The following is a 15,847-nucleotide window of genomic DNA, read 5'->3' as shown; positions in this document are numbered from 1 at the left end:
TTCAGCCGCGTACTTTCTTTAGACGCGGTCCGGGATATAGGTAGGTTTTGCAGAAGCACGGTTGCAGATAATGGAGCAACACTCCATTTTTGGTATCTCTTGATCCCTGTAGTGTTTCACCTGCAGTTGCTGTGTGAATCTCATTCTAGCATTAAAGAAAAGAACTCGCTCTTATACGGCGTTGTTATCTATATTGGAGATGTACTTTTCCTAAGTGTGAACTTCGGGGTCTAGCATATGTGTTCATTATAACGTGATCTTGCTGAGTGTCGCATATTTAGAGAGGTTTTGAAAAATATGTATTCGAATTTCTTTTATCATCCACTTGTTTCAGTCACTAGACTGCGGACATGCTGTGGTAATGCCTTCAAGACCTTTAGTCAAATGAATCAACTCTTGTACGTATCTTGTTTTTTAAACTTATTCCTTATTCTATTGGGCGGTCTTACCGATCGTTAAATTATAAGGACGTAAACGCAACGACACCGGTGGTGGAGGACATATATATATATACACAACCATGCACTTATACACGCATGAGTGTGCACGCCTAAGACACACAGATATATAGGTACAGATATATACACCCACACAAACATAGATTTATATATATATATATATATATATATATAACACAGACGACTGGACACTTTCAGTTTCCACCTGCAATAACCCGAGGCTATAGTAACAGAAACGTGTCTATGATGGCACGCAGTGTGATTGAACCCGGGACCATCAGGTTGCGAAGAAAGCTTCTTAGTACATAAGCACACCTGCGTATTTTTAATTTTCAAATACAGATTTAGATGAAGGTTTAGAACTATAAGACTGTTGGAAAGCTACAAAGATTGGTTCTTCAAAAATTAATGAGTAGTTTGATATATAAGGAAAGAAAGAAAAAAGTTTAAATACATAAACATCAAACCACATTCTTACATATGCACACACAATTCTTACTTGTCTTTCTTCTCTCATACTTTCTCAATTTCGCTATATCGCTCTGCCTTCCTCATTTTCTTCTTGTCTTTCTCTTTCACTCATACATTCTCAGTTACAGTTTATCTGTACAATTTTTCTCTTTTTTAATGCAGCAAAACAGCCTGAATATCTATTTGCATTTCGATAATGGGAGGTAATCTACTGTAAAATCAAAGCATACTTCTTGAGTTACTCCCCTTGCTAGTGTTAATCGCTACCTGTCAATTTATTAATTTTCAATTGCTTTTTTTTTTTTTTTTTTGGATACGCTTCTACGTATAAATTCATTGACATCTTTAATTAGATATTTATTTGTAATGTTCTTAGCTTCATAGTATTCTATATAATAGTTCCTAACCCTCACCAGAAATGAGCTGCTATTTTGTTTGAAAAATTAAACTAATATATGAATATCACAAAACAAATAGAGCAGGATAATACTACCTAATTACCTACCTACATACATATTTACATACATGATGACCCTTTTGATCGTGAAAGGTCATTATTCATCATCGTGCGCTCAGACAATTTTATACTTTACGCTTAAGGCTCCGCTGGCAACTAATAAACCCAGACCATGATAAACATAGAATTCGGCTAATACTGCAGACCAGGCTTTTCCAAATCACTACACTAGCGGTACGTTTTCGAGTTGTTCGTGTCAGTTCTGCGTGAAAAATTATGTCTTTTTGAAGAATATTCACTCCTTCTTTTACTTGCTTCACTTATTTACGGTAATGGCAAGCATCGCATACGTACAAACATACACAGGAGTTTACAAATCCAGCATCAAGGAGACGCTTTCACTTTCCTGGATTCTTGATGGAACCAAACAACTCCAATTCATAAACTACAAATAATGACAATATATGAGACAATAACCAGCTCCAAGACCTTCCTTACATTTAAAAGATGATCAACAAAACAAGTTGATTTCCTTGATAATCTTCTTTCCAACCCGGTGGTTTGTCAGAATTAACTCAAAATTAAGAGACACAGAAAACGTACCTAAATACAATGCATAGACACGCATTCCCGTGCAAGGTTACACACGGATGCACTCATACACATATGCTCACACACACACACACACACACACACACACATACACATGTATAGCATTTTGTTCTTGATTATTCATATTTAAGTATGACAATTATTTTTTATAGTAAATCGAATTACGATCTTCTATTAATACATAAAAATGCTATTGTTGATGACTACCGATGTGAACTACGCCGTTCATTCTTTCGGGATCAATAAAATTAGAATTAGTCAAGTATTGGGGTCAATGTATTAAACTGGTCCCTTTCCTTAAAAACTAAGGGACCTGTACCGAAATTGAAACCATTATTATTATTCTTTAGGGGACGAGTGGTCAGAATCATCAACACTCCGGAAAAATTGCTGAGCGGCATTTTGTCAATTTTACGTTCAGAGCTCAAATTCAACTGAGGTTGCATTTGCCTCCGATCACTTCGGGGTCGATAAAACAAGTACCAGTTGGGTACCGGGGTAGACACAATCTACTTATCCCCTCCCCCGAAACTTGAAACCATTATTATTATTAAGTTATATTGGATAAAGGCGTCTTCGGCGAATTTTTGTTGTTTTTTTCTTTTCTAAAATCAAGCTGCTTGATCTTTTATAAAAACTAAGAACAGGTATTATACCAACTTTCCGGATACTGATGACTCAACACTTCGTATAACCCGCCCTAATTTACAAGCAGGAACTTCATATTGCTTTAGCCTTCATAGTACTTTACTGGACGACCATATTTCATAGTACCTTGCACAGTACAATAATAATAATCTTGTATCATTTATACTAATGTGAAAGTAACGGTATTTCATTTAATTAAGTCAATTAAGTATTTGCTTAATTTAGATGTGATCAATCTTCGCTCGGAAAAACTAGTTATCCGGAATGGCTTTGAGTCTAAAGATTCCAGAAAATAGGTGTTGTACATGTATTGACATATATAGAATAATACTGAGAATATTTGAATTGTTATACATGCTGTGTCACCTTGCTGGACACAAAAACAACACATACAAAGAATGACCGGGATATACTTTAACGTCTATGCCACCGAAGATATCATGCTTCATTATGCTAATCAGCATGACAGGTAAGAGCAATGGATTGATGCAACTAAATTGTTTTCGCTATTTTTTATGGAACTTTACGTTCTGCTTTTAAATCCAGCACAGATCAAAATTGCCATTCATGTTTCGGCAATCGATAAAATAAAATACCAATCAATTATTTCAGTTGGTATTATCAGCAAACGCCATCGTCTAAAATTGCTATCCCTGAGTCTTTGTCAGATATAAGAGAATCATTAGATTATCAATAAAATACTTTACGGGTTTTTTTTCCAGGCTCTTTTAGTCCTGTGTTCAAATACTGCCGTGATCCAAGACATAACTGAATCAACTTGCAATTGGGTCGTAAAAGACTGGTGTTAATAATGGTGATTTTGATGATAAATATACTGACTTGAGATTCAGGACCAGCTTAATATCAATATAGGCCCTGGGAAAAACCAATACACGGTATCCTATGGTATTTAATAATTCACAGTAAGCTAAGCATAGACATCAAAATTGGGCCCCAAGACGCATAAGCTACCGAGTAAATGCCCAGTGTCCAATGACTATAATCGTTATGCTAGGGAATTCATTACCACATGATAGCCATGCTCACATGTAAATTGTGGATATATTGGTTTTGAGATGATTCTTATCGAGTACTGTGTCAAGTGACTTGTTTGGTATTCACGATAAGCAGAAATCAGATATAAAATTCAAAATTCTATTTGAAGAAGTTCGGCTGCGTGAATTTTCGATGAATGCGAAAATATTAGCACTGATCTCCGCTTTTAAGGTATTAGCACGAATCACATACACAAAACTCGAAATCAAGAACAATAAAAATTCGAGAGCGTAAAAGGCGAGACAAAAATACAAAAATCTCGACCTCGAGGATTCTAGGCCTGAAGTTGCAGACACCTTGTATGGTTACACACGTTCGCGCGCACACACGTATATACATAAATCTATCCATCCATCCATCCATCCATCCATCCATCCATCCATACATACATACATACATATATACATACAATTTTTTCTCTGCTTGCGTATATTGTGAGCCGTAGACTCAACCTTCAAAATATAAACTTAAGTTTGGCACTTAATTCCTAAGGAGCTAACCAAAGCAAAGAGATTGAACATTTTCACAATGTATACGAGACTGACGAAGAATATATGAGGCTATCGAGTTATCTTCAAACTGGAGATCTCTTTGTAAAGCTTGCAAAATGGTACTCTCCGCTAACAATATTAAAGGCTAAGTGAGAGACTTACACTAAATTACAGATTAGAACTACCATCCAGAACAAACCCAGTCCATCTGACTGGCTTCTGTATACACAGCTTACGTGTATCCAGTCCCAAGTTGGTATATTCAAAATTACTTTTGCAGTCATCTTACCTCTATGCCAGGTAGATTGGATCACTTATGATATAAAAGTGAAACAAAATTTTTAAACTTGAAACCCATGCATGCTCACTTACTCGACATCTATGATATAAAAATGTCCAAGACAGCGAATGCATGATACTGTCAGCACCTAAAACATCAAGCTAAAATTAGGGATCAAAATGTTATCTTATTCCCCATTGTAATCAGGTGCAGTTATATAAATTTTTTCTTTCTTTTGGTTCACATTTGTGTGTATTGTCTTTACAGTTAACAATGTTAGTTGAAATAGGTGAATTTAAAGCCAGAAGATAGGAAATGAAAATGTAAGGGACTTCAATCATAACTTGAGCTTCTAAGTTAATTGGAGACACCGGACACCCTAGCCTTCATTTTCTTATAACCCTGGAATGAGACGTGGGGAGACTTTCTGGCTAACAGTAACCATGCGATTTCAGTGACGAATCGTCTCTATAAATGCCTATACTTCACCACCGCATGCTTGCATCCCAACCTTTCTATGCAGAGAATGTCTGCAGCAGATAGACATTCTGATCTGTGTAACATTTTCCTTTTACAAGACACTCATCTTTGATCAGATGAAAATTCAAGCAATTTATGAATGTCGGCCGATAATGCAGAAGGCGAAGTATGCGTTTTTCACCTATTTGATTAATTCATCTCTGCCCTATTTTGGGGTGAACTCGATGAAATTTTGGTAACATTTTCCCAGTTCCTATTCACCAGGAGTTTTGATCTGAACCACGTCCTTTTTAGAGCTTAACAAGGTTGTCAGTCCTATATTTGACACCCGATAGTGACTGGCGTGGACTTAACTCGTCGTTTATCAGTCTTTAAATGCATAGTGTCTTGCTCCAGTTACCGCACTCTGCTCTGCCAGACCGAAACTATCTCTTGACATTATGAGCTTATATGGACACACCCCTCAGGTGAACCGGTTCAAACTTGCCAGCCAATCAACACATCTAGATTCCATATTAATGGCCCAACACACCATAGCTAAAACGAACAGAGGTTTATTCGCGTTCTAATAAGTAACTATTTAGCTTGGGAACGAGTTAGCAGATGCTGCTTTGCACCCAAAACAACTAGTTTCATAAAAGCGAAACAGAAACGGCTGCATTGATGATATATAAGCAAATATCGACTATGGACACTATCTAAAGCTTAGATCAAGGGAAATTTTCAAAGCCCCATGTAGCCAGGTCTTTATCCATTCTTATTATGATGTATCTCGAAGTTAAGGTTGTCTTGGAGAGATCTGCATGAAACCCGCAGACTTTTGCACTCCCAACTACAAACTCCCAAACTGTCCCGAGTACTGTACCAAAATCTTAGCTTTTCAGTAGCGTTATGGACCGGAAATTTTTCCAATGGTGTAGTGTTCCTCCTATTCGCACTCTTCCTCAGCAGAATGTTACCTGTATACCGCTGGTTCTGAGAGGCACCTGTCAAGACTGATATAAATGATCGTGCAATTCGTGGGGTACATTTTCCTAACTAAATGATTTGCATTATATTCAATGTCGTATTTTCGCTACAGCCAACTGCAGGGTTATGCAGAAAGCAGTCATGGCAGGCAGTACAGTTCCTTGCTAGCCCATCTCAACACCCAAATAATTTTGCAAAATGCGGCGAGAAACTGCAAATACATTCCCGAAATTTGATAGCACGCACCCATCGTAGTCCAACAAATGTCTTATTGCATTAATGTTGCAAGATTGTACACTGAATATGAAATGGCTTTCACTGTCACTTGTAATATTAATAATAATATTCTGACTACCACTTAATTAGTTTTGATGTGGAAAAAAAATAAGAACTGAAAGAATAAAACCTAAGAACAAACTGTGTTACTATGAATAAACTCATACATCTCTCTGTTTATCGTGTGACGTCCATTCTCTCAGTAGATTAAAGGATGAAGGACTCGAGAGGCGAATCACTTTAATAAAGTCGCAAATGCGAATTAAGAAATGGATGATTATGCAATAATTGCATTTATTTTTCCATATCAATATGTAGTTCTCAGGTTGTGGAGAAAATAATCGATATTAATTATATTATGGCATTAACTATTGTATATATAACATCGAGATTCCATAATCGGCAACAATTCAACCTAAGGAGCCTCCCAGCGTCATTATCTCGGCTTAACCATATGACAAATTCACATGTTAATTTGTAAAAAAACTCTTCTTAAAAATGTTTGAAAAAATATATGAAAAAACCCAACAATTTATGAGTCTTAAAAGTAGCAGAGCTATTACTAATCACGTAGAGAGACTTTGTCATTAGAGGCGTGCATAAACACCACATTAAGCATTCCACTCATTAATGGAAGGCCTTAGGGACTGCTACGATCTCAACGTCCAGTTTAAAGCAACTCATTATTTGTTTGATTTTATTTACTATCTCATATTTACACTAAATCAATATTTTTTATATTGTTAGCAATGAAACACGTGATATTTTCCTTGGTGATTCATCAATTGTGACATTCGACATCTGCTAAACCGAGATTTTGCATGGATCTACTTATCGATCGTTGTTGCGCAAAATAAATTTTCCACGGATTCGGATTGACGAAGCAGTTTCATTCTTCATCTAAAAAGAAATTACATCAGTTTGCCTGCCAGTGGCCTTTGGAAGAGACCTGAAATGCATGTGCATCTCTTCATTCATAATGACGATATATTGTACCTTATTTCTCTCTTTCAACCCACTGAAATCGATAAAATATTAATAGTAATTATATTGTCGACTCAAGCAGATAAATTCTCTTTTTCTGTAAGTAAATACTAGCATGTAGCCGAAAGAAAAATAAAGAAATCAATATGCAATATATATAATTCTAACTGATATATTGCCATTTGTGTGTAGGCATACATGTAGGTACGTACAAAGAAGACACGAGGAATAAATATACTTATTTATTCACATAGATGCATGCATACATACACACAATACATACATGCATGCATGCACATACATATATACATACGTACATACATGCATGCATGGATTGATGGATGGATAGATGGTTGTCTCACGTAGTCTGAGACGTCGATTCTGCAGGTTTTGCTAAATTAACTGAACAAATAATTTATTTCTGATGATTAAAATGTTCTTTACTGTACTTTAGCTAACTCGTTTCATCAAATCGACAGTGCCTAAACAGGAGGATAGTGTACCATAGTTAGGTGTCGAGATGATAGCAAAGCAACTGAAATTGTGTTTTGTTCAAGAACACAAATGCACCACTAGGTATAGGAACTGAAACGACGTTCAGAAGACCATGTGTTACAGCCTAACTACTAGGCCATGCACCCTCATATATATATATATATTATATATATATATATATATATATATATATAATATATATATATATTATATATATATATATATATATATATGTATTTCTTTACTACCAACAAGGGGCTAAACATAGAGGGGACAAACAAGGACAGACAAAGAGATTAAGTCGATTACATCGACCCCAGTGCGTAGCTGGTACTTAATTTATCGACCCCGAAAGGATGAAAGGCAAAGTCGACCTCGGCGGAATTTGAACTCAGAACGTAACGGCAGACGAAATACGGCTACACATTTCGCCCGGTGTGCTAACGTGTCTGCCAGCTCGCCGACTTTTAATATATGTATATATGTGTCTGAGTGTGTGTGTGTGTGAGTGTGTGTGTGCGCGTGCGCGTTTGTGTATATATATATATATATATATATATATATATACACAAATATAGATGTGTGTGTTTGTGTTTGTGTGTGTGTGTGTCTGTGTTTAGAGGGCGGATACAACTGTAGCTCTCAGTTATGTTCCCGGTTACAGGTAACCGCATCGATTAGTATTTAACGTTTATGACGACTAAGGGTTGTCACTCACGCTGTGAATTCCTCCAATAAGCATTTGCGTGTTCGCTTCACCGGATGATAATATTTTCTGGAGTGTATATTAGTAATAGTTATACGGATAGAGAACATGGAGACTGGTACAAAAAATTTTTCTGTATATTTTACGTCTTTAAGTTGTACAGCCTCTTGTTGATAGCGCCAATGTAGGTAAGGGAAGTCGGCAAAATGGATTGTACCTTCGGAAGAAGGATTGGTTCCACTGCACAGAATACGATCATTTGCATATGCAAAACGAGCATAGTTTTCTGTGCAGCTTCGTTCAGGGTCTTTCAACCAGCTTGGCTCGAAGCGAAGTGAATTTAGTCAGTTGTTTATTGGTTACGGTTCAGGAGGAAGTGAAGGGAGGTTGCTTTGAATCAGTATATATTTCCATGATTATTTGAATTTGCATTGAATTGTAAGCTCAACTATTTTTTTTCCACTTAAAAGAATTAGAACATTTATACATGCACATTTCATTCTGCTCGTGTCCAAAGGTGTTCTGCTGTCAACTAGTTATGCTTCAAGGTAGATATGTTACAAAATGTTATCTAGTCCCAGGACAGCTCTGCTGAATGAAAATTATTCAACGGCGTTTTAAACAAACTTTCCTATTCACAGACTGCATTTAGGTCCACGCTGATAGTTGTTTTCAGTCAACCGGTTGATATCAATGACGGAATTAATGAAATCTACTGCGTTAAATAAATACTCATCTGTGGAAAGGATAAGTATTTCTTTTCTTTTTTTTCTCTCTCTTTACGAAAGTTAAAAACTAGGAAGTCACAGTATAGAAAGGAAAGGAAATTTGTCAGGCTTTGTTACGAAATTTAGTGAACTAAAAAACAGAAATGTTACGATTGTGCTATATGCTATTGATAAACGCAAATGCTGTCGCACACACATACACACATAGAGAAAAAGAAATATACACACACATAAAAAAAAAATTAACGCGCACACACACTAAAAACGCATATATTGTCTCATATATGCGCTCACTTTTATACATAAAGTTATGTGCATACGCGCGTCTGTGATTTTATGTCGCTCTGTTAGAAGTCGCTCTTCCGGGCGCGTGTGAACGAAATCATTTTATAGCTACATGCAAATTCGCATCGATATTTTAATAATCTAAAAATCCTATGCAATCAAAATAACAGGTCTTCCAAGGAAACTTTAAATATTTTGTTTCATGTTTTTTGTCTGTTGTTTACTTCATCTTTTATTAATGACAAATCCTTGCCACCCTCCGGAATGTATTCGCACACCAATTAACGACAACGGTAATGTATTATGATTTGCGCCTAGCGAGTTAAGGCGTTAATATTGATCCATAAAATGCCATCGATTTAATCCTGTGTGCAGTTATTTTTATCTGAATTACACACATCCATTTTCATTTTATAATAGATATAACTTTTTACTTCTCTTCATATATATATATATATATATTATATATATATATATATATATATGTATACATATAAAATATATATATGTGTGTGTGTGTGCATACATGTATATATGTTCCACCTATGATTGCGTGTATATATGAATATGTGTGTGCATGAGTGGTGTGTGTGTGCTTCATTGATGGTAGTGTGGATATATGTGTGCGTGTGTTCGTACGTGTGTGTGTATTATGTATTTTTCAGAGTGTATGAGAGTGATGAAGTGACTGAGTGTATTAATGTGTACTTTGTTGTGTGTGTGTGTATGCGTGTATGTTTTATTTTTTTATGTACGTGCCTAATTAATCAAGAATTTCTCACAAATTGCGATCATTTTAAAGTCTGACTGCTTTAAACATTAAACGACAGAAATATTTAAAAATCTGTGTATGAAATATTCATATGGATGTAAAGATTTGCACACTTGCAACTTGAGAAAAAAAATTCAATCGGCAACATGATTGAATAAAGGAAAAAAAGAATGTTAGTAGAAATGCAAAGCTTTGTAATCTATAGAGCTTGCAAAATAACAGCAGCAGCAGCAGCAGCAGTAGTAGTAGTAGCAGTAGTAGTAATAGTAGTGGTAGTGGTGGTGGTGGTGGTGGTGGTGGTGGTGAGAAATGTAGGCAGTATGATGAAATGAGTGAGAGGAATTTTGATAGCCAAGTAGGGCTTTATTTTTGAATACTTGGCAAACGGAGGAAAGGAAATATAAAAAAAATAAATGAATCTATAAACAAAGAAATCATAAAATGAAATAAAATAAAATGAAATTTATCAAAAAATAAAATTAATAAATAAAATCATAAGAATGAAGCTGAAGCATAAAATAAACGCATGAATATTTGATAAACAGTATTACAGAGAAAAAGAAAAAGATAAAATGAAAAAAACTTTGCTCACCTAACATTATGAACTGTTACAACACACCTTTGTAACTACAAAGAATTTACTGAAAAAAAAAGAAGATATAAAATAAAAACCAAAAATAAAAACACATTAATAGTAGCAGTAAATTACATCCTATGATATTATGTTGAAAATAAGGAAAAATAGTCAAAAAAAAAATGAAAATAAAAATAAAGAAATATAAAAATAAGCAAAATTGACAACAACAGCTGCAGTATTATTTCATACAAATGACAAAAAGGACGATTGATCGATATTTGACGAAATAAATATTAAAAAAAAAACGTAGCAGCATGCAAATTAACAACTACAACAACAAGAGTAAGAGCTACAATAACTAAACAAAAAGCAATGAAAACCTAATTGTTGTATTTAAAATGTTAATACCGCCAGGTTAAAATATTCCATTGGTGTTGTCAAATAATTACTTCTCAATAATCGATAAAAATAATCGAAGAAGAAAGAAGTAAAGAAAGATGAAATAAAAAGAAGAGACGCAAATTTACATCAATTGAACAATATTATACAAAAAATACAAAAAAAAACAACTTTTAAAATACAACATTGAAGCTTCTTTTACAATTTTCTTTTCTCATCATATTATTGGTTATTGATTATATCGTGGATTAGTATTGATCGGGGAACATCCAGAGAATCCAGGCTATGCCTGTCATGTACCTATGTACGTACGTCTGTTTGCATGCCTATATGTAATACATGTGTGCCTGTATATATATATATATATATGTTTGTATGTATGTATATGTATGTATATTTATAGATAGATACATACACACATATATTTGTCTGTATCTGTATATATATGCACACACACACACACACACACACACCACACACACACACACACACACCACACACACACACATATATATATATATATATATATATATATATATATATATATATAATATATATATATATACATACATGTGTGTGTGTGCGTGTGCTAACTACATGTATGCGCAAACGAACCACGCACATCCGCACATATTTGGGGACATAGATACCGGGTAGAGTGGTATGGAAGATCTCTTCACGAAGACGTATTCTCAAGACTAACATCATTTTGGGACACATTGCACTGTACGTGATTATGTGTGTGCGTGTGTGTGTGTGTGTGTGTGTGCGCGCGCGCGCGTTTTTGTGAGATAAGTAGTGGGATCGATAAACCTTTCAAAGCGGCGCCCTGGGATAGCGGTAGTTCAAAGACTGAACTAAATAAAAATGCCTACAAGCGTATTTATGCATGTGCGAGTGCGTGCTTTTATGTTTTGTGATTTTCATTGATATTTAATTGAACTTCACTCATACAAAAAGGGAAAATGCAGTTGAAACTTAACTTTGTAATCCTCAAACATGTTAATCGCATACGTTAAGAAGTTCTTTTCTCAATCACGTGATTTCGGGTTAAGTCTCACTGCGCACGCAGTACAAGTGTTTTGTACTGTAGTCGTGGAAAAGGAAGTCCAAGCATGACTGCAGTTTTGTTTGACTCAAAACAAACGTAGATAATAACTAATTAGTAAACAAAACCTGAATCCCAGAAACGTGACTTTCGGCATTTCAACGGTGGCATGACATAATACTTGCAACATCGGGAAAAAAAATACACATCTGTATCTATTTCTACTCTCTTTTACTCTTTTACTTGTTTCAGTCATTTGACTGTGGCCATGCTGGAACACCGCCTTTAGTCGAGCAAATCGACCCCGGGACTTATTCTTTGTAAACCTAGTACTTTTTCTATCGGTTCTTTTGCCGAACCGCTAATTTACGGTGACGTAAACACACCAGCATCGGTTGTCAAGCGACGTTGGAGGGACAAACACAGACACTCAAACATACACACACACACACATATATATATATATATACGTATATACGACGGGCTTCTTTCAGTTTCCATCAACCAAATCCACTCACAAGGCTTTGGTCGGCCTGAGGCTATAGTAGAAGATACTTGCCCAAGTTGCCACGCAGTGGGACTGAACCCGGAACCATGTGGTTCGTAAACAAGCTACCTACCACACAGCCAATCCTACATCTATTGTTATTATTTTCTTCATTCAGGCCTTGTAAATGAGCGTAGTACAGGGGAACTATGGAAGTCTGTATTTGTGCGTCCTCTACTCCTTCCACTAAACCTTTCACAGTAAGGCCTTAGCATGCATGTAATTTAATGACTGGAACAAGCAAATTTGCATGCTTGTGACTATGTATACACACATGTGAAAGCATTGCCTTGAATAATTTCTTCAAATATTACGTTTGAATATTTCGCTGCCTTTCACAATAATACCGTTGTACGAAACCCGTCAGCGTCTATGTGTCTTGTGGTATTTGCTTTTGGTCTTTACTTTCGGTGATCAAATCTTGCCCGAGTTAACTTTTTGTCGTTCAAGTTTCCCAATGGAATAAAGTAACAGTGAAGTACTGGGAACGATTGTTTCGGATAAACCTCTGTGTGTGTGTGTGTGTGTGTGTGTGTGTGTTTCTTTTACCATTTCTTGAAACTCTGCACTCTGACAAGTTTAGTCCGCATGAATGTATAGTGTTTGGGATTTATGAACGCAGAATAAATTGTTCTTTAATAGGGTATAATTTGTTTGCCTGCTCATAGAAGGTAATTTTTTGAGACAGCTATTTATTTTATCATGAAGTATATTTGTCACTTAAATGTGGCTAACACTTAAGGATGAATGCTACTTTAGCATGTAGCCCCAGGAGGACACCTCCACCACTTCGCTAATGACACACATTCTGTGCCCTATCAGTATTTGCAAAGTAAAGCCATCTTTCCCATCTTCAAACTGTATGATACACACGGACTCGAAGTTGAAGATGAGAAGGATGGATTCCCTTTGCAAATACAATTAGGGTACAGCAAGTGTGTCAATACAAGCTACAGTAGCATCCACCCTTAAGGGTTAGCCACATTTAGGTTGCAAATATACTTCACGATATCGTGCAGCTACTGTTTATACCTCGCTCAGAGGTTTATTATTATTTACTTTATGTTTAATCAAATACCGCCGAGGTCGAGTTTGCGTCTTATTCTTTCGGTGTCAGTAAAATAAGTAGCAGCCAAGTGCCAAAATTTGAAACTATCTTTTTTTTGTATTTATACGAGGGACTACACAAAAGTAACCGAAATCGTTCTCTGTGAATCAAGCCCGTTGTAGTTGGGGCTTCCACCGCTACAAACCACTTGATAGACTCTCAGGCATCAGTCTACCAACGGGCATCGTCGAGTGATGTCGTACTGCCATGAGGTGTGTCTTTGTTTTGCAGTGCTTCTCCCCTGTTTATCGATTTTTGTGATGGCGGAAACGAATGTCAAGTAATTATCATAAATTTTTGCAAGGTGATTTGCAACGTTCTTTTACATATTACTGTTTCAGCCACTGGCCTGCGGCCATGCTGGGTAACGACATTGATTGATTCAATCGAACAAATCGACCCTAGTAATTAATTTTTTTCAAAAGCCTGGTACTTATTCTAGCGTTTTTTTATGCTGAACTGCTAAGTTACGGGAGTTGACCAGTGCAAATGAAAACTAAGAGGACTGTCTACAGTAGGATAAGAAACATTTTGAGACAATCATATTGAGTGATTCAGCAGTAAAAGCATTGAACTAAAATGGAAGAATTATGCAAACGAAGGAGTATTAGTGTGCATGTTTCACAATAAGTGTTCGTCTGTTTAAATCCCAGTGACGTAGCTGTTTATCCCATCTCCACAAAAAAAAATGAAAGAAAAAACTCAAAGATGTGATAGAATAAGGAACAGAATTAGAAAACAGACATATGTAGTGGGTTTTAATTTGTTCAATTAAACTTTTCTAGGCAGTGCCCCTGCATGGCCACAGTGACTGAAACAAGTAAAAGACAAAAATGCATCAGTTAATATTAGTTTCAAATTTCGGGACTAAATTTATAAAGATGGTAGGTAGTAGAATCATTACAACGTCGGAGAAATTGTCATGTGTTATTTCTGATGGCATTGCACTTTCTGAGTTTAAATTCTACCGACTTTAAATTTGTCTGCCACATCTGGTATCCGAAGTTAAAGTAGTGACGCCTACGAGGATATACACTCTCAAAAAGTTCAGACTTTATCTAAAAAATCAGAAACGATTAATTGAGAATTCATGGGGAAGTAAATTCGCTGAAAATGTAAATAATTGAAAACTCAACAATTTGTTTTGTGATGTTGTAATTTGATTACGGACCTATTATTTATGTGATCTGACTTTGGTGTTTTAGTAAATCAGATTATATTTTATTGAGATTTTGGGTAAATTTATCAAAATATATTTTGCTATATATATATATATATAATATATATATATATATATATATATGAAATCATTCCCCCTGTCCCATAAGCATTGGTCTACAAAATAGCAGCTAACATCTTGTATCAAGTATATTCTTACTGAACCAATAGGCTTTGCTTCAAAGAAATCTTGATTTATGACTATGCCACTTAAATTGTCTGTCTATTTTGCCCTATTCATAAATGATACTACACTCTGTCTTCTCTCAGATTTGATAAACTAGCCTATAAATTAAAACTGAAACCCCTGCCCATTAATAAATCTAAATAACAGAAATAATCATTGACAAGCAGTGTTTTTTTAAAAAAAAACTGTCAGCTACAACTGTGATGTCTCTGTCTATCTACTTAACGTTTTGGTGATTTTGGATAAAAAATTATACAAATGAGTTCTTCGAAGTTGACTAAATTCTATATTTTTATGCAGCTGAAGATTGGTCTACATTTTAGATTGATGTAATGTTTGCATTGTTCAATTAAATGGAGTCGCATGAAACGATCGTACTGCATCACCTCTGGATATATTTGTTGCTTATTTTGATTATAATCACTTTTTTAAAACTGTATGGATAATACCATACTAAATTCTGGTGCCTTCAACTTAAGTACCATATTCATCTGAATCTAAATTTTATTGAACTTACATATGTGTGTGTGTGTGCAAATATATATATATATATATACACACACACACACACACACACACACACACTTGTGTATAT

The 15,847-nt window shown here is 35.4% G+C and overlaps 1 protein-coding gene across 1 annotated transcript in view; it reads left to right on the top strand.

Moving 5' to 3' along the window:
* LOC115219520 overlaps positions 1 to 15,847 on the top strand; it is a 232,189-nt gene that overhangs the window by 121,711 nt on the left and 94,631 nt on the right. The gene's annotated exons all lie outside the window — the stretch shown is intronic.

The sequence above is a fragment of the Octopus sinensis genome, linkage group LG1 (genome assembly GCF_006345805.1).
Source record: "Octopus sinensis linkage group LG1, ASM634580v1, whole genome shotgun sequence".
NCBI classification, from domain to species: Eukaryota; Metazoa; Mollusca; class Cephalopoda; order Octopoda; family Octopodidae; genus Octopus; species Octopus sinensis.
This window is presented reverse-complemented; position numbering and strand designations above follow the sequence as displayed.